General features: G+C 43.1%; 1 long non-coding RNA gene across 1 annotated transcript; it reads right to left on the bottom strand.

The window, feature by feature from the left end:
* Window positions 1-25178, bottom strand: LOC138292416 (uncharacterized). Its single transcript, XR_011202678.1, has 2 exons — window positions 25022-25178; window positions 1-1779 (listed from the first exon to the last, which is right to left on the bottom strand). It is a non-coding gene; the product is annotated as an uncharacterized lncRNA (long non-coding RNA).
* Window positions 25179-25195: the final 17 nt, after the last annotated feature.

A 25195-nucleotide genomic window follows, 5' to 3' on the forward strand; every position in this document is an offset into this window, starting at 1 on the left:
TGGAGCTAGGAACGTTTTTTTTTATTTCCAAATTCTTTGGTACATCTGTAGTTATGCAGTAAACGCTGCAGCCTCAAGACCACATAACAGCTGTCCAATGTTTTATCAACACTGTATTCATAAAAGTTATACAAAACCTTAACATAATCAGTGCTCATTGATACCTGTGCTTTGAAGAAAAAATTAATATGTAACATAAAAAATATGTAACTGGTGAATTTCAGTGGTTTCTTTGTTTTCAGAACTGTAGTTTTTTTTAAATTAGAAGCCTTACATTCAACTCAAAATTAACCTCTAATCTCTTCAGTGACTTTGCAAGGGTTTCTTTAACTTAAGTTCAAATCTTACTTATGTATGCTTCCACTTTGACATTTTTTGAGTGAGTTTCTATGTTTTTATAACATAAAGTAATATCTTATTACGATACGTTTTGGGCCACAACCTGCTGTGCAACCATATGGTTGGTTTCAGGGCCTCTGCCCAATCCCGGCAGCATGCCAACCAGCCACAGACCAGCATCTCACATTATTTGTTGGTCCTCCTGTGTGACTCCTGCAAAAATACCACAGGACCACACGAAGGCCAGCGCTGACTATCATGGGAATCTTGCAAGATGGTAACATTCCATAATTTGACAAATTGCACCAACAGAGGATTCCTCTAGGCCCCTCTTGCTTCCCAAGGGCTAGGGAGTCAGGGTATCTTTACACTGCCCCCTTATACATTTTATCATTCCATTTGTCAGTACTCTGGACTGAGTCTGTGAGTTCTGTATTGGTGACTGCAACGTTTTTTTTCATTTTTCTTCATTTTGTGGCTGCCAATCATATTGCTTTGTCTAGCAGGTGTCCCATGGGCCCAGCCAATCAGAATGCATTTTTTGTTCGTTTTTCCCTGTGGGAGTCCAGTTAGAGTCCTGCAGCTCTAGATATGGCTATTTTTTTCAATCTTAATTTCTCTAAAACAGCTGGGCAAATTTACATCTAATCACAGAAAGCACACTTTCTGGATAATTATCTTGCTCTCTGCCAAATTTGATCTAATTCTATTCTGCTCTTTTTTCAATATTGCTGTCTAATATTTCTTATTTAAATTGCTTAGGTCCCACCTTTTTCTCATCCCCTACTTGATGGATCAGAACAACATTTTCCAGGACTAAGCTAAGGTGCATGAACTCTCTTTTTGAAACGTTTTAAATGATTCATCAAACAATGCGAAAATTATCATTACTGCTACTGTGTAAAATACTGAATACAAAGGCATCTATATAAAAAAGACAAATATATGTACATATATACATCTAGACATGTACATAGATATATAATAAATGTAAATATAACACTTAAAAAAACAATGGCGAAGAAGTGATTGAGACTCTTCTGAGTAACCTCAAGAGAAGGATCTTCATTCTACCTTCTCTTTGTAGATAATCTTTTTCTTGCTCGGTGAGACTCTTTTAGAATCTTCCAAAGGGCACAGCTAACAGCTTGTTACCTGAATTCCCTGCTTTTTGGCTTGGCTACAGACCAGCTCAATTATGTCCTACTTTTCGAGATTAACCATTTTTACTCAACGATTTCAGCAAGAGAAGTTAAAATCCCCGTCGAAGGCCATCAAAAAGCAGAGTAACAGGGTTCCATCTTCACGGGAAGGAAATGAGGCCCTAATAGAAGAAGAAGAAATAGTCAAGACTTGGACTTTAAGCCTGACTCCCCAACCTTGATCAAACTGTGGAACATGGCCAGATCACACTGCTTTTGTGTGCATCAGTTCTGTTACCTGAAACAGGAAAAATGATTAGAAAACTGTTAATAAGTGGTATATAAACTGACTATTTACATTTGCATCAATATCAAATTTGCCTTTGATAATTTGTTCCCTTGGATTAGCCAGGAATAAAAATAAAAACACCCTGACGGGAAGGGGTGCTAGTGAAAAATCAGTTTTATTGGGTCACGATATCTTTCATCAGATTTACAAATCTATATACATAACATTATAAATTAAAATGGCATCTTGTTTAAATTACAAATTTCTCAGTTGGAACTGTATCCTATTCAAAAGCATTAATTTTCATATTTCACAGATTCATTTTTTTTAAAACGCCAGATGAGTTCCACTGTAAAAATAAGACCTAGGCCCATATTTAGACTTTTTTAGCGCCGCATTTGCATCAATTTTTGACGCAAAAGCGGCGCAAACTTACAAAATATAATTGTATTTTGTAAGTTTGCGCTGTTTTTGCGTCAAAAAGCGGTGTAAATGTGGCGCTAAAAAAGTATAAATAGGAGCCCTAGTGTCATAGCACAAATGCACAAATTCAGATATAATACCCATAGCCTTTAATTCTAGTGATAAATTAAAAAAGACAGCTAAATATACCATTGTAGTGCCTGAAGTTTACAATTTGCTCAAGTGCATGTCTGACAAATACTAAGAAAATAGAATAGAATCATTGTCATAAAAATATTGATATGATTAAGTTAGAACACTATTTAAGGCGCAATATCTATTAACCTATTAAGCATTAGGCATTAAGCATTTTGCTACAGTAGCTACACATAGCTCCTTTTAAAATAAACAATGGGATAAATTAGACTTTATTTAGAGTTGTTGCACTAAACAGGGAAACATTTGTTAAGTTGCTTATGTCAACAACAGGGTACTGTGGCAATCTGTCAAGTGGTTATTGTTTGTATCATTGTCTAGCACTTTCTCATACTAAGTGCTTGATTTAAGAAAAAAGCCTTTTCTTGCGCCCCTTAGTGTCCCCCTAACGCCACCATGTGTGCACCGTATCTAAATTATGGCACACCATGGTGGTAGTTAGGGAACTAGTGTCAGAATTTTTGATGCTAGTTCAGAGCTACGCAGGATTAGCGTAAAAAATGTTGATGCTAATCCTGCAAAGACCATTGAGGTTCACTGTAAACAATAATGTGCCTCCTTTTTGCATTTAAAGTTCCAAAATAAATGACGCCCATTTTTTCGGCCTCCCCTAACGAGGAACGTCCCCTTTGCATATATTATATGCCTTGCGCAGGCATCATGTAGCACAAAGGGTTACAAAGAGGTGCGATGTATGCATTGCGCCACGTTGTAAATTTGGCGCTGTGATTTTGGACTTCTTGGGTCACGTTAGTGTAAAAAAAAAATACGCTAATGTGGCGCAAGGAGGTGCTAGGGGCTCCTAAATCTGCACCCAAAGCCATACCAGAAGGTAGTTCTGGTAGGATTCATCTTAAATAATCAAATGTGTAGAAACTGATGGTAGATCAAAACATTCAGGCCCAGTTAGCACACTCATCTCTCAAGCTGATGAACTACTATAGACACAACTTGTTTCCAGCTCTGCTACGATTACTCATGATGTCTCCATTGCAAGCCGATTTACATTGTGGTAGTGTTTTTTATGGAAATTATCCCACTAGAGCACTGTTCAATATTCTTAGCACCTTTTGTTTATAATGTTACAGACTCCCTCCTCCAAATTGTCTTGGACTGAGCCTTGCTCAAGAGCTCATGACTACTGAAATATTATTAGCTCTTCTACTTTATTTAAACCCATAGGTGCCTCCTACTAACTGTCTTTCTCCTCTCCTGCAGGCTGTGCATCTCTGTTTATAAGATTTGTCACACTGGCTGAATCTCTTCTTGGTAGCTCTATTCTTGCCGTTCTGTACTTGAAGGTATGATCTATAAAAACGTGACCCAACATTTTGCGTTCTTTCTTGTCCCAAGGCATTCAAACTTATCTTAGGTAGGTCCGCTTTAGCATTACATGGTGCTATATCCTGACCACTGGAAGAGCTAAAGAATCAGTTAACAAAAAGGTTAATGTGCGAACATCAGGGAAACCTGACACCGGTTTAGTTGCATTATTTTTAAATATACAAAGGCACCTGATATGGGGAAAACTGACCTAAATCAAGTGTATTAAAGTTTTGTTGTCGTAGTGCTTGTGTGAAAGGTACCTAAAATCACTGTAAAGCTGTGCAGGATTTCAGAGAACACAGATTAGTATCATGTGGGTGGATGTAGGTTTTATATTCTGAATTATGTTTTCCTACAAGTTATTGTATTATGCAATGTTTGTTGCCTAATGGAACTGGGTTGTCCTAGTTTGATTTACCATAATTTCCAGAGCAAAAGTGGTCACAATAGGACATAACACAGTTTGTAAGTGGTAGAGTAACTTTTAAAAATGTTTTATTTTTATGTGTTTATTCAATTGGGCAATATAGTGATTGAACAAGATGATATCACTATTTGCATCTGTAATCTGTATCCACCACCACTTTCAGACCAGTAGTGGTAGTGTTCTGCTGTTCTTTAGTATGAATCCAGAAGATGTTTTCCATTTCAGTATCTACCAGACATGGATGGTGTCTTCATATAATGCTAGTTGTCTACCCATTGTTAAATTCCCGTCTGAAATTTGTAGTTTTATTTTACCATTATAAATATTTATTTTAAAACCCAACCATAGCGAATTCTGTTGCCTACAAAGTCAGAACTGGTGGAATGGGGACACAACACTAGTTCTTCCACAGGTTGGATCTTGAATCTTCAATATTTCTAAAGGCAAGAATGACAAGATGATCTTCTTAAAATTGTGAGCAGTGATTTGCGTGTAACTGCACACTTGTGTATGATCCTTTTGTCCACCATTTCTCTATATGTCCTGACATGGCAGTACAGTGAACCATCACCCACCCCAACAAAACATACATTTAATGGAAAGGCCATGACTTTCCAGTGGACAAACAGGGTCCTTGCCTTGCTGTGTGTGTTGTAATGAACTGCTTGACTGGAAATACTAATTGACTATGGGGTTAACTTTATTTTTGCTGCAAAAACAGGTGTAACATTTTGTTTTTTTATGGGATGATACACCAGTGGGTAAAGGTAGGACCAATCCATAGCAGATTTTCCTGGCTGACCCCTACAGTAAATGATTTCAGTTTAGCAGAATTGATGCACATGCATCTCATAGAGATATCTTAGTCTCCCGACATGGATCCTGTACTCATGGGTCTAGGCTGGCCACTCTGAGCCTACATAGTAGCTTAGATATTGGCAATGAAACCAAGAGAAACAAGCTCTGATCTTGACTTGGCCAATTGATCTCACAGTGTAATTCTATATGAACCATGCTGTCATTCTTGGAATAGATCCTTGATTTGCAAAACTTGAGAGTACTCAGAAACAGACTGGACCCTAAATTCAACTACTGTAATTTTTTACCTTAATATTACTAATTTATCAGCTTCACAGGTATTATCAGAAGCATTATGATGCCGAAAATTATTGAAATTTGTTTTTCTGAATTGTAACTTGGACCATTGTTGCCAAGAAGTCAGAACTGTCACAGTGATGAAGTACATGTATAATTGTCTTTTAGCGTTTGACGAGTATTTAAATGAAGGAATTCTTCTAATTTGCAGTTATGGCATAAGGACCTTTTCTTTCAGACATGATTATAGGGTAAGAGAGTGACAGCGTACTTGAGTGGGTGTGTGGCTCAGTGAAATGGTGACAAGGTGAGCTGCTTTTTGGGTGGGTTTCTGGATGAGAGTATTGCCGGCTTTGACCTTATATGTAGGTGGTTGGGATGCATTTGGGTGGGAAGGTCTATGGATGAGCGAGGGACTTGATGGGTGAGTAGGGGAATTTGGGTGTGGGATTACTAGGAAATGTGAGTGAGCAATCATTGGAGAGCACATTGGTTGATGTTTGGGTGTATGAGTATGTAAGTGAACAGGCACGCATGTGGTTCAGCAGATGAGTTTGTAGTCAGTGGTAGGTATCTCATTAAGAGTTCGGGTAGGCGAGTGGATGAGATGGTGTGCGAGTGAGTTGGTCTGAGTGAAATGGTAGAGCTTCAGTGACTGAGCGGGTGAATGAGTGTAGGCGAAAGTGTGCCACAGGTTGCCTATCATGACCTCCAAATGACCTGCATCGTGGCATTTCACTGAGTCCTCTTGAGAAGACTTTCTGCGCAGATCTTTACATCAGCAGGATAGCTCGCTCTGACCATGGCACAAACCTAATAGATGCTGACCTCTGCCCTTTGCCACCTCTGGACACCTCGGGAAAGAATAAACATAGGTGTAGGTCATGTTAAGCCCTCTGCTTTCCCAAAGGGGGAGAGGTTATCAAATGCTGAGCATGAGGGTCCCAAGGGACACGTGATGCATTAGGCCTAGTCACGCTCTCTGGTACACTGCCATGCTTTGCATACACATGGTGCCCACGCTCATCGAGCGGCTCGCGTCAACCGCCCATCTGTAGATGACAGGCCAGGAGAATGCAGCTGAATGAAACACAGGGAGCACTGTAAATATTAATTAAGAACCCCCCTCGAACATCATCAATGCCAACCCTCCCTGCTCATCGGTCTCTGCAGGAAGGAGCCAGATGGGCTGTGGACCAACCTCTCCTCGAATCCAGGAGCAAGGAGTAGGCCTGGGCCTAATGAATTCCACCCTGGCTCCTCACACGACGTTTTTACATAAAATCAATGGCAGGAAACAAGGCTTAAATATTTCATCAGGCGATCCATCTTCCGAGGTATGTAAATCAGAATTCCGTAGCTCGCAGGGAGGAGGTGTGGGGCTGGAACAGCTGGGGGTGTGAAGGTCCCGGCCCAACGACGGCGGTTCTTCCACCAAACTCTGCCTAAGTTCTAACGGGGATGATAAGCAGTCCAAATAGTTAGGGCTCATGAAAACCTTATGCGGCAGACAAAACCAGACAGCAAACCAGAAAAATATACATGCACTTGATGTACATGCTGATTGTTATTATCACTTAAACAAAAGTGTTTTCCTAAGAAATTTCCACTAAAAAGAAGAAACGGAGAATATCACGTTTGGAAGATTTTAAAGAATTTATACCGTACAATTGAAATTATTATGCAGCTTTTAAAACAGAATTTGAACAACAATTCAGAACGTTTTCCTTCCAAGAAAAAATTGCTGAGCTGATTGAAGATAAACTTCAATGGTTGTATCCTTCAGATATTCTCAGTATGCCATCACAAAAACCTCATCATATCCTCATGAGCACAAGATTGCTCAAGGTGGATGCTCAGCTCGCACTTGCCTGATGTGTCATCATTTCCTGAAGCTTGTGCCAGCACACCTTTTAGGACTGGCTCGTTATATCATGTGCACTATGTGCCAGATTTTCAAGGCCCTAGCTCCACCGAAGCGTGACGTTTTGTGACACTCCAGTGGTGCTGTGCAGTGCGTCACATTTACAAAGCGACGCTAAGCCACTTTTTGTGGCTTAATGCCACCTTGTAAATCTGGGCCCCTCCGATGGAGTTTTATGCGTCAGAGGGGCGTGCAATGGGTGTCGCTGTGGGTGTTCCATCGCAACACCCATTGCTTTTGACGCTGCCCATATTAACAAGAAAGTGTAAATCTGTGACAGTGCCAAAAACTAACACCACAACGAGGAGGAATACTTATATTCCTCCTCGTTTTTGCTTTTTCCATGTGTGCTGCATTCTGCAGCACGCATAGAAAGAGCAAAAGACCATGAATGAATATTTATGTGCAGGCAGGTGTCCCTTCCTGCACATAAACAATCATTCAAAAATAACAATTTGCTACTTCTATGTGTGCTGCATTTTGCCCTGGCATCTAAATTTAGCGCTGGTGCAGGAAGAAAAACAGAGATGCGCTGTATTTTTGTAACTACGGCTCATCCCCACATTTCTAAAGTAACGCAGTGCTGCAAATTTTGGCGCAGCACCACACTGCGCCACTTTTTAGTATATCTGGCTCTATGTGTCTGTACCCTCTGGAATGTGTAATCTCAAACATGGGATCTTGCTATCATTCCATAGTGCTATGTCCTCATGCTCATTAAATTAGGTCTTTATTTACATTATTCATTTCACCTTCACTGTGTTGAACTTTTATAGTGCTTTTGCCAAGATTTAAATAGTAAAACTGAAATGCTACAAAAAGTGGTAATGCACACGAAACAATACAGGTTAATACATCTTGAGAAGATGTTGGTGGTCAGTATGTCTACGAGACCGTGACATTTTACTTGGGATTACCTCACCTGACTCTAGCCCTGATTACGAGTTTGTCGGGATATACTGACCCCTGCCTGAACCCCTGTTTGAGGACAGGTCAGAATTATGAGCTGTTAGGTATTTAACACATCATATAATTATCAGGGTCATTAAATACATCAACGTTCGTTTAATTTTGACAGGTCACATCTGGTGAAATGTAACAGGGTAAAGCATAGGGCATTTACTGTATGGTGCAGATTTTAGTGTGTTAAACACCAAAACCCCGCATGTTATTTCCTGCCAACTCGTAATAGGTGTTATTTGTCGCACCCGATGAATAACATACCCCGTGGTATCGTTATTTATCAGGTGCCATAAATAACATTTATACTTGTAATCAGGCCCTTTTGAGTTTTGTGTTACCATAGCTCCTGGAGTGCCACATTGCACAAGTGGGATTTCCCACATTTATCTTGAGATTGCATCCCATCTGGTATGCATGAGTGTACAGTGGGGATTGTGTTGTCCTTTACCCCCTCATAATTCTAAGTAAAATTATCATTGGTTCTACGCCATCGATACTTCTTGCTATTAAGTCTACCAAACTTAATTCCAGTATCACCTGGTTTGTGTCTTAGACCATCCTTGGGATTGGTGCTATCAAACTAGAAAGTACAATATTCTCGTCTTGGTGTCGCTCTACTACATTTATGATTGAGCTCTCTAACTCTAGGTTACTATACCCTCAGATTGGTGCCTACTTGTGATTAAGTCATCTACCTCTAAATTATGCTACGCTGGGATTGGTGGTGTTAAACACTCCTTGAAATGAAACTGAAAAACTTTACTAAACTTTACCAACCATCAAAAGATCTGGTCTCTGTCTCTTGCTTTAAACGTGCCCAAATAGCAAAACTATTTATTTGTGTGTGTGGTGGCAGGTGGTGGACACTGGCGCTCATTTTTTGGGGCCGGGACTTATTTTTCATCAAGGGAGCAAGTAAGGCAGAAAAGGGAGAGAGAAGGCTGAAGAGAAAAATAAGAAAATAGTGAGAAAGGGAGACAGTATGGATAGAAAATATCTCTCAAGGGCTAGAAAGAGATCGGGAATGTTGGGTTTAGGAAAACAGAGACATAAGGTGTATTTCTATTAGAATTTATTTGATTTGTGTTACACTTCATTTGTGAGATAGCCAACAGCGGCTAGGCGGCACAATAACATCATCAAAATAAAATCTAAAAGAGTAATAACAACATAAAAACCAAAGCCACATACAAAACATCAGAACATGTAATACATTAGAGCCAGTAGTCTCCTTACCTTTAGTATGGCACAATACTACTGACAGAATCAAGATTAAGTAGCCTTAGACTCAGCAGCCCCCCAGAAATCTCCTCAGGGACACTTTGAGCCAAGCAATTATTTAACATGGAGCACTGGACGTTACTTATGCCCCTGCGCCACTCAGGTAGGGTGTTGACCACCCACCAGCGACCATGCTCAGTCTCAGGCATGTGATTACAGGGAAGCAGCCATTTTATCAGACGTCCCTCACCACGTTTTGCTGAGTGCTCTATTCAAGAAAACTGTAGCAAAATTCTTCCTCCTTGTTATGACTTATACCATAACAGCCCTCTTTTTCAAGTTGGTCTAGAGTTAAGTGTAGGCTGTAGACACTTGTGTATGGCCTGCAAATCACAAGATCGTTGAGAACCCAAAGCCCAGAAAAGCAGTTAATAAGAACACCTTTAACTTAATTGATTTTCTGGTATGCTCGTTAATCACTGCTAATATATTCAGTATTATTGCACATTACAGAAGTGTAGTTTCTTGCATAAACTAATATGACCCAGCCCTCAGTGTTATCCACGAATGGGCATTCATAGTGAAATCTAGCTGAATAGCAACATGTCATAAAACATCAAAGTGGGATTTACACAGTTGCAATACATGTCACATATTACTGTTAGAAATGCTATTAGAAATATTGATAAGTTTAGTCACAGAGATCTTAACCCCTTTAGTGCGTGTGTTGGCCAATGACCGACACACGCACACCCTCACTGATGTGTTTTTTAGCAATTAGCCAACACCGGTGAGGGATCAAAAGTATCCTCAGGTGCACAGCACCAGACAAGTCCTTTTTTTTTTAAGCAGAAGAGCGGTGCAGAATCGCTTCCGTATCTCTAACCCTTGTCCTCTTTCAAATGAGGCATTCCTGAAATGGTTTCCTGGCTGCGGATCTCTACCGCACTGCACCGGCACCGCACCGACCCCCGCAGACCACGCCCGCAACCTCGGCTTCATCTTGGACCCCCTTCTCACCATGACCAAGCAAGTCAACGCCGTGTCCTCCGCCTGCTTCCTCACCCTCCGCATGCTCCGCAAGATCTTCCTCTGGATCCCCGCCGACACCAGAAAAACCGTGACCCACGCCCTCGTCACGAGCCGCCTGGACTACGGCAACACCCTCTACGCTGGGACCACCGCCAAACTCCAAAATCGCCTGCTAACGCATTCAAAACGCCTCAGCCCGCCTCATCCTCGACGTACCCCGCAACAGCCACATCTCCGCACACCTGAGACACCTGCATTGGCTCCCAGTCAGCAAAAGGATCACCTTCCGACTTCTCACCCACGCACACAAAGCCCTCCACGACAAGGGACCGGAATACCTCAACAGACGCCTCAACTTCTACGTCCCCACCCGCCCCCTCCGCTCCTCTGGCCTCGCACTCGCCGCCGTCCCTCGCATCCGACGCTCCACGGCGGGTGGGAGATCTTTCTCCTTCCTGGCGGCCAAGACCTGGAACTCCCTCCCCACCAGCCTCAGGACCACCCAGGACCACTCCGCTTTCCGGAGACTCCTAAAGACCTGGCTGTTCGAGCAGCGATAACCACCCCCTTTGTCCCTAGCGCCTTGAGACCCGCACGGGTGAGTAGCGCGCTTTATAAATGCTAATGATTTGATTTGATTTGCAATCCACTGCCAAGAAAACCCACTAGGCCCCAGGGGTGTGTAGTGGGGTCTGCCTTCATGCCATTGGCTGGTCCCCACCCTGGGGGCATACATTTTTTAAATTAAAAAGGTTTTTTTTCCCCTGGGAGGAGCGATCACACCCCTCAGGGCAATTTAAAAAGAAAAAAATGTAAAAAGTCAGCATTCTTGGGCATGGACCCCCTGTGAGCCTGTATCTTTTTTTGAAAATGTGTGGTTCCCCTTGGGGGTTGCGATCGGCTCCCAGGGGAGCCACACATTTTAAAACAAAAGTAAAGCAATGTAGGCAAGTCTGGCTTTAGCGCAGATGGCATCTGGTATCACAGTCTTTTTTGGTGCCCCTTTCCCCATGACCTCCTGTATGGATTCCCTCAGTAGCACCCAAAAAAGTGTCCCTGATATCTCCATAGCCCTTCATTCTTATACATTTAATTTGTTTTAAAGGCTGGCTTTAATAATCCACCTAGCTAGCTGCATAAAATAAAAATCTGTTCTGTGCAACAGGAATATTAACCCTTTAAGTGAGGGTGCATCAGTTCCACTGCCCTCAATGTAGGTAGGGGTTCACCCCAGGCCAAATGGCCAACCCTCTTTGGGGGGACATATATATTTCTAAATAAGTCTTTTAATCTTGAGATCAAAGGTAGATTTGTAATTATGTGATAAAGTTTTGCTGTGATATTGGGTATGTGGCAAGGTGAAGTAATACTGTTTTTTTGGGGGGGGGGTTAGTGTCTTTGGAGAAGCTGCCTATTTTAGGAAAGAAAAGATAAGGTCACTTTCTCTTTATGTATTGTTGCACACAACTCACACACACACCAACTGTTTTAGAACAACAAATCTACCTTCTATGTAGGACAGTGTTTTAGAAGGACAATTTTACCAGCAGCAGAGATGGCATCTCAGATGACTGCTGCCACCCCCAGCTCAGGTTATGGAGGTCAGCTCTGAGGCACGATCAGAGACAGATATAGCAGATGCTGAAACAGCATCAGAGGAACAGGAAAACGGAGCAGAATCTGGAAGTGATTTTTCAGTCGGTGGAGCTCCATCCGACAACTCATCTTCCAGCGATTGCATGGGACAGTCGTACTGTTCCTTCACAAGCACAGTCTGTGTAGTGGAGTGACCATAGCAGGATAGGGTAACTCAGAGAGCAGGCACATGTAGGGGCGAGCACGGATGGAGTGCTCTCTTGACAGACCCCAATTTAGTTCAGCCCCAATTCCACCTTTCACTGGCGATGCTGGATGTAAAGTCAACACAGCCAACTTGTTGCCAATTGACTGTGTCAATCTCTTTTTGGATATTGAGTTCCTTGAGCAAATTGTACAGCAAACAAATTTGCTTGCTGAATAATTTCTGAAGGAGCATAGAGACACTCTAGGGCCTCGTTCTAGGGCATGCCAGTGGACTTCCACTTCGCTTGAGGAGTTGAAGATATTTTTGGGCCTTATGCTCACACTGGGGTTAGTATAGAAACCAACCTTACAGTCCTACTGGTCTACATGCACAGTTTGTGTATTTCACAACTTCCCACCATACATGATCAGAGATTGTTTTTGCTATTGCAGTGCATGCTGCCTTGCAAAAACAATTCTGCTGCATTGCCCCTGGACCATCCAGACCATGACAAGCTGTTCAAAATTCAGACTGTTGTGGAACATTTGTCTGCCAGGTTTTCAGCGATTTACACTCCTGGAAAGAATATATCCATTGAAGGGTCCTTGATCCTGTACAAAGGGCAGCTGCTGTTCAGGAAGAACAGTGCAAGCGAAAGAGCGCACTTTGGCACCAAGCTGTACATGCTGTGTGCCAGCTCTGTTGGCAAAGTGTACAGCTTGAGAGTATATACAGGAAAGGACTGTGAAGTCTGTAGGTTGCCTTCCCACCTTAGGAGTCACAGGAAGATTGTATAGGAGTTTGTCCAGCCACTCCTTCACAAAGGTTATAACCTTTATGTGAACGATTTCTATACGGGTTTAGAGCGGTTCATTGAGAAGTACAAATATGGCACTGTGGCCTGCAGTATAGTTCATTGTCAACTCAACGGATTCCCACAGGAGCTTGTTTGTAAGAAGCTCCAGAGATCCCAGAGTTCCATTCCAACTAACTGCTCGCAGTCAAATTCTTGAACAGGCATGATGTGTACGTGCTCACCACAATTCATGATGAGAGCACTTCCCTCGTCACGGTTTAGGGTCTGGTGGCCGAAATTCACTAGCCCACCGGTATACTTGATTAAAACAAGTACATGGTCGGAGTGGATAAGCGTGACTTGGTATAAGAAACTGTTTACCCACCTGCCCCAGATGACAATTCTGCTGCATTGGCCCAGGATCATCCAGACCATGACAGGCTGTTCAAAATTCGGACTGTTGTGGAACATTTGTCTGCCAGGTTTTCAGAAATGTACCCTCCTGGAAATAATATAGCCATTGATGAGTCCTTGATCCTGTACAAAGGGCAGCTGCTGTTCAGGCAGTACAGTGCAAGCAAAAGAGCTCACAATAGCATCAAGCTGTTCATGCTGTGTAACAGCTCTATTGGCAAAGTGGACAGCTTGAGAGTATATACAGGGAAGGACTCCACTGTGACGATTGTAGGTTGCCGTCCCACCCTAGGAGTCACAGAAAGATTGTATAGGAGTTTGTCCAGCCACTCCTTCGCAAAAGTTATAACCTTTATGTGAACAATTTCTATACGGGTTTAGAGCTGTTCATTGAGATGTACAAAGGTGGCAACTGTGGCCTGCAGTACAGTTCATAGTTGACGCAACGGATTCCTGCAGGAGCTTGTTTGTAAGAAGCTCCAGAAATCCCAGAGTTGCATTGCAACTAACTACTTACAGTCAAATTTTCGAACAGGCGTGATGTGTATGTGCTCACTACAATTCGTGATGAGAGCACTTCCCTCATCACGGTTTGGAGTCTGGTGGTCGAAGTTCACAAGCCCACCTGTATACTTGATTAAAACAAGTACATGGGCAGAGTGGATAAGAACGACCAGGTTCTTCAGCCATACAATGCAAGTCATAAAACTCACACTTGGTACAAGAAACTGTGTATCCACATGCTCCAGATAGCAACATACAATGCGTATGTTGTTTATCGTCAGACAACTACAGGAAGGAGTTGGATTTATCACATTGAGTGTGCTAAAGATGCATGTAAGACATGTCTTTCTGAGCCTCATATGTCTAGCATGGGAGCTATTAGTAAAGGTTCACTAGGCATGCATTTGCTGATGTTAAAAAAGAAGGAGGTGGTTACTTGACAGATGGTAAAATGTAGTCAAACAGATTCCATCTTGTGGAATATGAATGTGATGGGCTCTTGCATGGCAGCGGTGTGTTGATATATGTCCACTGATCAGTTGGATTGTGCCACGTCTGGAGGTATGAAAGTCTTGTGTGTGGTGCATGAATGGTGTGTTAATGGACCATAAAGTGGGTGGTGCCTTGACTTGGCTTTATGGTTCACCTTCAGAAGTCTTGGTTTCACTATTCAGATACTTTGATAAGTATATGTGCTTTGAAGCCATCCTTTCTGAAGATTTTTCAAACCAACCAGTGAAAGTGGTGGATTAACTTAACGAAAATAGTACCAAGTTTATGTCTGTGGCAATAAGATGTCTCTTACTAAGAACCCCTTTGTTTTGTTTTTCTCATTATGGGTAACTGTAGATTTTAGGTCCTAGCTCAGCTGGCACCTGGGCAAAGCTGCACATTTTTTAAAACTAGACAGACAGGGGAGTCCAGGTTCATGACTTGTGTGGTTCTCACCGAGTTATATTAGCCAGAAGCCCTTTCAAACGTCAAACTTTGGTACACAACACCCATTTCCATCACATTTCTGTGACAGAAAGACATGGAATTCCCATGTAGCCACAGGTTTCCTACTATCCTGAGTTTCCACATATCTCCAGAGTACGGTACCCCACTTGTGTGGATGGCCCAAGAGAAAAGGACACAAAAGGCCTTAAATTGCTATGTTGTAAGATAGGCAATAAGGGTAGGTGCGGTATTTGAGGCCCTGCTGTTGCGCCACCTACATAAATCTAAGAACCATAGACATTTTTTTAAAGTCCGGGATGGTGAGCCTTGCATGAATCCCACAAGGTTTTCTTACCCACAGTGCTACACAAATGTCAACCTCTGAATCAAATCACACATTTACCTTCCATTTCTGTGATGGAAAGTTTGTGAATGCACAGATATTCACAACAATCCTACCAATCTGCAACACCCTACTTGTGCCAATACAAATAGAAGCCCCAGTTGTGTGGCTGGGCCTAGTGCCCTCTATAGGAATGGCTCAAAATAGGACAACGGGAGCCTTTGTCATGGGACTCCCATAGACCTTGGTTTGATCAGTTTCTACCATAGGCACTAGGCCTACCAACACAAGTGAAGTACCATTTTTATCAGAAGACTTGGGGGAATGCTGCGTGGAAGGATGTTTATGGCACCTCACAGATTCCAGAATTTTCCAGCACAGGAATGTGAGGAAAACATCTCTTTTTAGTGAAAGTTTGAAGATTGCAAGGGATTTTGTGTCAAAACCCCTGGTGTGACCCATGCAAGTCAGTCCACCCTGGATACCCTTAGGTGTCTAGTTTTCGAAAATGTACAGGTTGGCTAGGTTTCTTAGTTGCTGGCTGAGCTAGGGTCCAAAATATAGAGTCACCCACATTGAGAAAAAAAGGTCCGTTTTTGGTGGAAAAATGTGATGCTTCAATGTTGCATTTTGGGTCATTTCCTGTTGCAAGCATTAGGCAGAGACTTAGGGAAATGTGAAGTGCATTTAAGTTTGTGGCTCCTCATAGATTCCACAACTTTCCATTACAGAATGTGAGGAAAATGTGTTTTTTAGTCAAGGTTGAGGTTTTCCACGGTCTCTGGGTCAAAAAACCTAGTGAGACCAGCACAATGCAGTCCACCTTGGAAACCCTTAGGGGTCTAGTTTTCAAAAATGTACAGGTTGGCTTGTTTTCCCTAGGTGCTGGCTGAGCCAGGGTCCAATATTTAGAGCACATTGGTAGAAAGGGTCTGTTTTCTGTGGAAATATTGGATGCGTCCTTGTTGTTTTTTGGGCTGTTTCCTGTCACAGGCACTAAGCCTACACGAGTGAGGTGACATTTTTATTGGGGGACTTGTGAGAGCACAGAATAGTAGAACATTTGTTGTCACCATTTGGATTTCGCTGCATTTGTACCTTTTAAATGTAAGCTAGTGTATAACAAAGGTGACATTTTGGCAAATACCCTCTAAATGATATGCTTGAACAGGTACCCACAAATTCAAAGATGTACAAATCTTTATTACTTAACTCTGAATCTTGTGGCCTTTTCAGAAATACATAGGTTTCATTGATACCCATTGTTCACTCTGCCTATTTTACTTTATGTTTTGGTCTTTACTGGGTACTCAATGAAAAACCATTGCATGGTGCAGCTCAGTTAGTGGTTTGGAGTACTTTGGGTTCTTGGAGAACCTACAGACCCTAAATATCTGCGCAACCAGAAGGGTCTAGCAGACGTAATAGTATATTGCTTTTGTAAACTGCCCATTGTGGCAAAACGTTACAGATAAAAATGTTGTTACCAAATGCCCTTTTTTTCAACACATTTTCAATATTTCCTTATTTCAAAAATTATTTTCCTTGGAAAACCTTGAGGGATCTACTCATATGACCCCTTGCTAAATTTGGACATTTTTCTACTTTTCAGAAATCTATAGCTTTTTTGGATCACCTACTTGTTTCACACTGGTTTCCACTGCAAACTGGAAGTAGATTGAGACCACAAAAAAATAGGAAAAATGGTCTACCTCTTAGAAAAAGGCCAAAACTGTGGTACAAAATTACGTATTTTGATTCAGCTCTGCATGTCCCTGAAAGATGAGAAGATGACGACTTTAGTACAGCAAACCGTTCATGAATGCAATTTTTAGGAAAAAAACAGACACTTTTACCTGGAGCACTTTTTCTTTAGTTTTCTCCCAAAAAAACCCTCAAAATTGTGTTATATTTTGGCTACTTCCAGCTCAGAGTTGTCAGGTCTCACAGCCACCACAGGGACATCTGATAGCGCCAGTATGTTTAAATTGAGAGTTGCAAACTGCTACCATATTCAAAATTGGTAGATGTTCAGCGGTTAACTGCCTCTGCTCCTGCCCTGTAAATGGTAGTCCCAAAGTGGGTAGCAAGATTTTGGTGGAAGAAGGCTAATTTCTTTCTCTATCATACTCAAATTCTCGGACTGAATATACCCCCGATCCTCAGTTATAATCTTATAAGAAATAAATAATTTATTAGACAACCCACATTATTTTTTCTTAAGTGGAAAACACGTCATCTATATAGTTTGAACTCTTTTGGTTTGACCTGATGTTAGTGCATAGTCATTATAAGTGTACATAAATAACTCTCCAATGCAATTCAATTCAATATAGTGCAAGGTATTATTGGATTTGGCATTGAGGCTGCTTTGCTATCTCTCTAGCCTCGTGTAATAAAAAATACATATAAAAGACACATACAAATGTGCATGTAAAGAGGGGCTTTGGTCAGCACTCTAAACCCATTGGCCTGTGAAGTTCTCATCCACATCTCGCTTCTGCCCACCACAGCATACAGCAAGGGGCAGTGGTTTAGCACTTTCAGACACTGGCTCCCTTGCACTCTTAAAGACTGCATTTACGTGATCACATATGCACTTCTGCCTAAAGAGGCACAGACTTCAGTGCAGGGTTGGTGAGCCCAGTACTTAATATTTCCATTAGCTTTTCCTTGTCCTGTTTTTTTAGTAATAGCTGTGTTAAACCTATGCCTGCAGATTACAGTATTTTAAAGCCGGTAGTACCTTTTCCTTACGCAAATAAAATCATATTTTCCAGCCTGCTAGGAAGCACCTTTATTGTGCTAAAACAATTATAAGAGGTGATTATATTTTTATTTCTTTTTTTTTTTATTGAAAGCATATGGCCACCATGTTTAGCCAGCGTGTTTCCTTTTTGGTTTTTCATTTTGGTGTGATATGGCTAAATAAAAAATAAAAAAAACAATAACATCACACCAATTTCCCAAGGCCGGACCTATTGGTTTTGACTATGCTTGTTTCCATTTTCGAACTCATGATAGATTCTGCCCTAAGATCACTTCACAATGGGTAGCCACACTAAATTGCATTTACTTATTTATTTCTAAAAAAGGTAATGATTCAAAAGTTAGGGGCAGATTTTTTAAAAGTGGTGCTGCACCTAGTGCAGAGCCACTTTTCTTGCACCTCTTAGCGCCCCCCCTAATGCCACCATGGTTGCCCCTTTTAAAATACGGCGCACCATGGCAGTAGTTAGGATGACTATTGTCATACTTTTTTACACTAGTCCGGCGTTTTGCAAGATTAGCGTCAAAAAGTATGTCGCTAATCCTGCAAAGCACCCAGAGGCCCATTGTAATGAATGAGAGCCTCTGTTTAACACCTGCACTTAGCAGGGGTGGAAAAATGCCGATAAGAATGGTGCGAAGGAATCCTCTAGATTTCTTTTCGTCATTTTTATGGCCACCCTAGCGCCGGAATACCCTCCCCTAGCATACATAATGCCTGGCGCAGGCATAATGTGGCACACAGGGTTACAAAGTGGCGCAACGCAAGCATGCAAGCATTGCGCCACTTTGTAAATATGATGCACCGTTTTTGACCTTCCAACATCAATTGGCATTAAAAAATTATGCTAGTGTGGTGTTGGAACGGCGCTAGGGCTCCATAAATCTGGCCCTTGGTGCCTTATTATTGTGGGGGTTGGGATGGTCAGTTTTAGTGCCTGCAAGCGGAGTACATTTTAAGACATGTGCAGACTGTCTTGATCTTACAGCTGATATGATGCACATTGCCCATTATAGCATTATGACTAATGATGGATAGGCTTGTAAAACCGATTGAGGAGACCATGTTGGGTGGAGCATATATGGGATATGAAGGAATTAGACATTGGTAGAAGAATGCCTCAGTGAGCTAAATGCTCACCTCCGACTTAGTGGGCAACAAGCCACCAGTTTGAATGCTGCAAGAATGACAGTTTTTTTTTGTGCCCCTTGAGGTCTGTAAATTGAACATCAGTAAGTTGTTTATAGCGACACTTGTTAATATATTGCTTGGAAATCAAAGGAGCGCAGTACGGAGTGCTACATAAACTTACTTTGGGGCATATTATACTCTGTTTGCACTGAATTAGCGTCATAATTTTACTATAATTCGGTCAAAACTAACTCCATATTTATAGTTTGGCGCTAGACCCATGTAGCACCAAATTTATGGAGTTAAAGTCATTTTTTTTAGATTTAAGGTAGGCGTTCCCTTGCAAAAAATGACTCTGTGGCCTTAACGCCATATTTATACTCCCATGCAAAAATGGTGCACGGTAGGGATCAAAAAATGGTGCAAACCTTGCTTTGGCTTTGGGCAGGCGTTAGGGGACCTGTGGGCCTATTTCCATGGTGGAGCACCATGGAATAAGCCCACAGGTGCCCTCCCCAGGCCACAGGGACTCCTCCCCCACACACCAGAGGGACTGCGGAGGATGGGGGGACTCCATCCCAGGTAGGTACAGGTAAGCATTGCATTTTATTTTTTAAAGTGCCATAGTGGGCCCTGAAATGGGGCCCCATACATGGCACACAGTGCAGTGGCCATGCCCAGGGGACCACGGTCCCCTGTGCTGGCCATTGGGGTGGTGGGCATGACTCCTGTCTTTTTTAAGACAGGAGTCATGTGGAATGGATGGTTTTGTGTCAGAAAACGACTCTAAGCAGGTTAGGCCCATATTTATACTTTTTTAGCACTGCTTTTGTGTGATTTTTTTTACTCAAAAGTGGCACAAACTTACAAAATACAATTGTATTTTGAAAGTTTGTGCGGCTTTTACGTCAAAAAATGCCGCAAATGAGGCGCTAAAAAAGTATAAATATGGGCCTTAGAGTCATTCTTTTTTACTCTAACCTGCCTAATGTCATTTTTTGGTGCAAAACCCCCTTCTTTCATACCGCCAGCCCCACCTGACAAATGTAATTTTTTTTTAAGCTACCCTATCCTTTACACCGACGTGTACCATTCCATAAATATGGTGCCCGGCTGGTGCACAGAAATGTTGCAAGCCAGTGCTAAGCTTTTTGGTGCAAAACTGAGTTAGTGCAGTTTTGCACTAAAAAGAATAAATCAGGGCCTTAATACTTTTATTATGAAGATTTTTAACTAGGCTTCCCTGATGATTTCTGTCAAACACGTTCTCAGCATTCATCAACACCTTTAAACCACGATGTGGCTTTAATAAAAAAAATATATATATATCAGGTTCTTACGTATTTTTTTAAAAATGAACTCGAGCTCTGCTTTAAAGATTTTTCAACTGGCCCACACAACAGATGTGGAGACCATACTGCACTGCTGAGCATGGGCAGTGGGGGAAAAAACATAGCCTTAGCTCTCACGTAGCAAAAAGGGAATACCTCGTGGAGAAATCAGTGCTTAATTTGTGCTTGTTGTTTCCCGTGCTGAGCACCGGCACTTATTTTTGCGGGCCGGTGCTTAGTCTTCTGCCTCAAGCATTTGCAGCGAGCAAAAGACACATGTGGGAGAGAAAGCAGAAAGCTGGGAGTGTGAGCTGAAGGGGCAGGGAGTGGTTTTAAATGGATTAAAGAGGCCCGAGATGGCTTCGGGATTAAGCTGCCTCAGTATTCCATGTTCGCACATTTAATTGCAGCAGCCGCGTGTTTAAGAGAAGGGCTTTGAGCACCAGCACCTCTTTATTTACAAATTAAGCACTGGGAGAAATCTTCAACTTGGTGTACAACGAAGAAAAACAAATAGAAACATCTGATACTGCAACCACGATTCTGCAAACTAACTTTTGTTACAAGACATATTTTGGTCAATTTCAGGGAAAGTTGGTTTGACAAGTTATCTTCTAACAGGAGTGGGCTGTGATTACCCCCTCCTCCTGATGACACGCTGTTGTAGGAAAGGGACTGGTGGCAGTAATCCTCGCATTTGAGTGGAATGAGGAATGGATTGTAGTGGCTGTTTCCTCCCTATGATGCTGCCCTGTAGCATGAATGGGTTTTAGCGATTGTCTTCTAGGATTTTATGAAGAAGCTATGAAGTGACTGCCTTCTGCCTATGAAATAATGTCCTCTGTAGTATGAATTGATGACCTTGAATGCCACACTGATCTAATAATTGGGCTAGAGTGGTTTTCTCCTCTGGTGTGCCATCCTCTGACAGAAAAGATATGGAATGTACATAAAGTTAACCTCCTACCAGTGCTCGAAATGCAGAGGATCCATTCGGATCCCAGAACCGGTAGTTTCTTTTTATCCAGAAAAGCCCCCCCGCCAGTGAAATATGCAGCCTTTGTCCTGATGCAGACACCAGGGCGTGTTCAGTTGTGTGGCACTTTGTATGTTTAGTATTCAGTGCATCTACCTGCAGAGGGCAGGAGGGCCTCTTAAGTTCCGTTCCAACTGGGTGCCATGTACACACTTCGATGGAGGGTCATCAGATGTCCATTGTAGAGTCTTTCTTCTGGGCGGGCTAGCTGGAGCGTTGACACCTTGATGCCAGAAAGCAGACACAATCATCTTGTCACTTCACAGGTACTCAAGAGGGAGAGAGAGAAACTATCATTTAGGGGCAGGTTTTTAGTTTTCTAAGCTTTGCAGGGAAGTTATAAGCCCACTGTAAGAATGGCAGATAACCATGTATATAGCACTTCCTAATAGGTAGTTGGCACTGCCCAAGGGAGGCATTTTTAGCAACCATGGAATAAAAAAACATTGAGGATAAAAAACCAAGGCTCTAAACATATGCCTTGCTGTTTGCACGAAGGTTCTTGATGCCAGTTTATAACTCTATCTTAAAAGGGTTGTAATGTGTGTCACTGTAGGGTTTCTGCAACATAGGCTGTAACCCACTGAGCCGTCCTCCTAAGATACACATCTATGTAGGGCTGCTCCAAGCGGCGCGTCGCAGCAGGCACAATAGCCTTCTACTCCTTGTCTGAGGAGTCACAGCTGGGACTAGGCTACTTACGGATCTATCCGGAGATTGCACTGAACACCAGTTACCCCACCCCTCTTAAACCGCAGAACCCACTGGATCTCAGGGGCGCTGCCTGCTCATGCTCAGCAAGAATGGACGATAACGCTGACTGGGTTTGGGGCTAGGCTGACTGAGGGTCTCTAATGAGACACAGAGCCTCTCCATCCCTCCCCAGTAAAAAGGAATAAGCATCTGACCATCAGCGTCAAGCACACTCACGCAGGCCATGCCTCCACCACCCTCTTCAACTCCTTGCCATCCATCTATTATTCAAATAACCATCACGTGACTGCTTTTCACGGCGCGGGGTTAAGTTAAATACTCAGAAAGGCTATAAATAATTCACCCGTGCACTTTCCTGCGCCCAGCCAAGCACCGGCACTTAAGCCAGACCTCGCCAGCCTGGGACTGCTTGACTGTAAAGGTCACAAAGCTAAAGACAGTATGACAGGCCAGACGGATTTCTGGGGTATGTTCTCTGGCTGTTGGAGTGTACGTGATTACGTACTAGTCGTTACCTCGCGTGTGACGCCACGTCAAATCTTCCTGTAGAGATGAGTGCTGGCACAACTTAGCATGTGCCAGACTAACCGAAGGGACACTCCACTGCTTCAGTCGTGTGCCCAGACAGTGCAATACATTATGTCTAAAATGAGTCAGCAAGAGCCTACGCAGCACCAGGGCACGCCAAGCGAGTGAAAGCTTCGCTAAACAAACATCCCAAATAAATAAATACGTAATTTAGAATAGCGTTTCTCAATTTACTAGTGCAGAACAGCAGTTGTATTGTTCTTTCTGCTTAGTGGCACTGGGGGAGGATGAAAGGCCGAGTCAGACCCTTCCTCTAAGTTTCCAAGCTTAGCTCTGCGGCATGTGCATAAACCCACTGATATATGTTACCAGCTTCAATGAAATGACGTTTCAGGCAGCCCACATAGTGGTCCTGCGCCTGAGCGTCAGTGGTCATACTCTGCTGCATGTGCATTAACCTAGTGATCTATGGGACAGGCATTAGAAAGATGAGAGATCAATCATCTCCCTGCCAGCATACCCACCACAAAAGAGAGATAACTCCGCAGAAAGAACGCGACCCAACCATCTATATGAATGGATGTTTATTTGAGGCAAAAAATCCCTTTCTGAAATCCGTCTCTGGTGAATGTCATTTCTCCCTCGTACAAGCTTACTACTTCCTGTCATGTGCATGTTTGGCAGGCAGCGTGCTCACAAACGAACCCCAGGCTGTAAACCTGTGAATGAATCTGTTAATGCGGGGGTTTAATAGGCCCCGTCGCCTCAGCCTGGCTATTAAAAGTTGAGCTCCGCAGTGCAAGCAGGGAGGCCAGGCGCAGCCTGCCATGTGTGCGTGTCAGGATGATGGATGCGTGAGGGGGAGCAGTGTGCAGTCTGACTACACTTGCAGCTCTCTGGCGGAGGCCGCTTTAATCACGAGAAGTCCCCATAAAAGCAGAAGGCACGGTGGGACAATAACAGCACCTCCAGGGAAGAAGGGGGCGAGCTGAAAGGCCTCATCTGTGAAAGAACAACAATCAGTGAGTGCTCCGGTGGGCAAAGATCAGCAATGACGCCTTTTACATGGAACACCTGGGTATCGAGGCGCTGCTGTGGTATCAATGTTACTGTTACCAGCCACATTGGCATGCATGCCTGAATTTTTGAGCTTTTTGAAGTCCTGCGTACAATTATGCACACCTCAGAGATGTAAATAAAGGAATTTTTGTGTGCATTTGAGTGTATTTTTTGGGGGGGCGCAAGAGCACTAGGGGCAGGATTCTGCTACGCCCAAACATACCAAGGACAAACAACACTTTTAGACAGTATAAACAATTATTTACCAAAAAAACACATTTACAACAAAAATATAAACAGCGCCTCAAAGCGATTAGGCGTGCAAAGTTGCGCCACATCAAGTACACATAGTATTAAGCTTTAAAATACCTTACAGCACTATTGCAAAGTATGAAGCCACACCACTTAAGGGCACGCATCAAAAACACCGTCCACTGTACTACAAACAAGGGAAAGAAAAGTTATTTTAAATAAAGCAGAAGTTTGCAACAACTGCGCGCCTCGGTGCAGCATGGCTGGGGCTCTCGCAGCGTTTATCCTATGAAGGGCTAAAGAGCGCCTTGGGTTTTCTATAGATAGCACCGATACGGAGGATCGTTAGCACAACTCGCCACTTACGCACTGGTGACGATCGGGCGGAAAGTTCGCTGTCCTCTACCCAAGTCTCAGGGCACACACACAGGAGGTGGCACACACAGCCGCCCCTTCTCCCCACGCATCGTGCGGACAGGACGCGGACACTGCGGGCAGCCCCAGATACGCACTCAGAAGATGTGCTCAGCGCTGAGCGCGTAGCCTGGGGTCCGCTGGTAAGAGCTCTGCGACTCTAGCGGAAAAGTCACAGGCACGTGATTGCCCCCAAATGTGACAGCTGAAGTAAAAGTCCAATGGTGAAACTGGAACAGCGAGCCAATGGGGGTCTCCAGCGATACGCAATTGATACAACGCATTAAAATACAAGGTTGTCTCTAGGCGCTATATGAATGGGGAAGTTAAAAATAAGGCGAGCTGTATTTAAGAAATGGTCCCTCAGAGACTTTCTTGTGCTCTCCCATCAAACCCTCACGCCCCTAGTCATCTAGATCTGTTTCCATGACAGTGTGTGAGTGTGTAACTCAGAGCACAGCGCTATACACACAAACTCTGATATTGCGCACACAGAGCACCGCAAACACAAATTCTAAGAGCGCGCGAGCACACACACGCGCTCACACAAACTCACACGTTCTCTCTCCACAAACACAGAACAGCACCCGGGCAAGCGAAGCCAGACCCGTCTCCCTCAGAATGAGCCTACCTCTGGGCTCCACCGGTGGTCCAGTCCGAAAGAGCCGGCATATGCCTCCCCGCGCCTCACAGCCCGGCAAAGGGGGCGATCTGTTGCAGAGACAGTTGCCTCACGTTCCCCTGAGTGCTTCCTGAGTGGAAGCGAGAGAGCTTAGTATGAAAGTTAGGAATCGCAGCCATTAGC

The sequence above is a fragment of the Pleurodeles waltl genome, chromosome 4_2 (assembly GCF_031143425.1).
Source record: "Pleurodeles waltl isolate 20211129_DDA chromosome 4_2, aPleWal1.hap1.20221129, whole genome shotgun sequence".
Lineage (NCBI taxonomy): Eukaryota > Metazoa > Chordata > Amphibia > Caudata > Salamandridae > Pleurodeles > Pleurodeles waltl.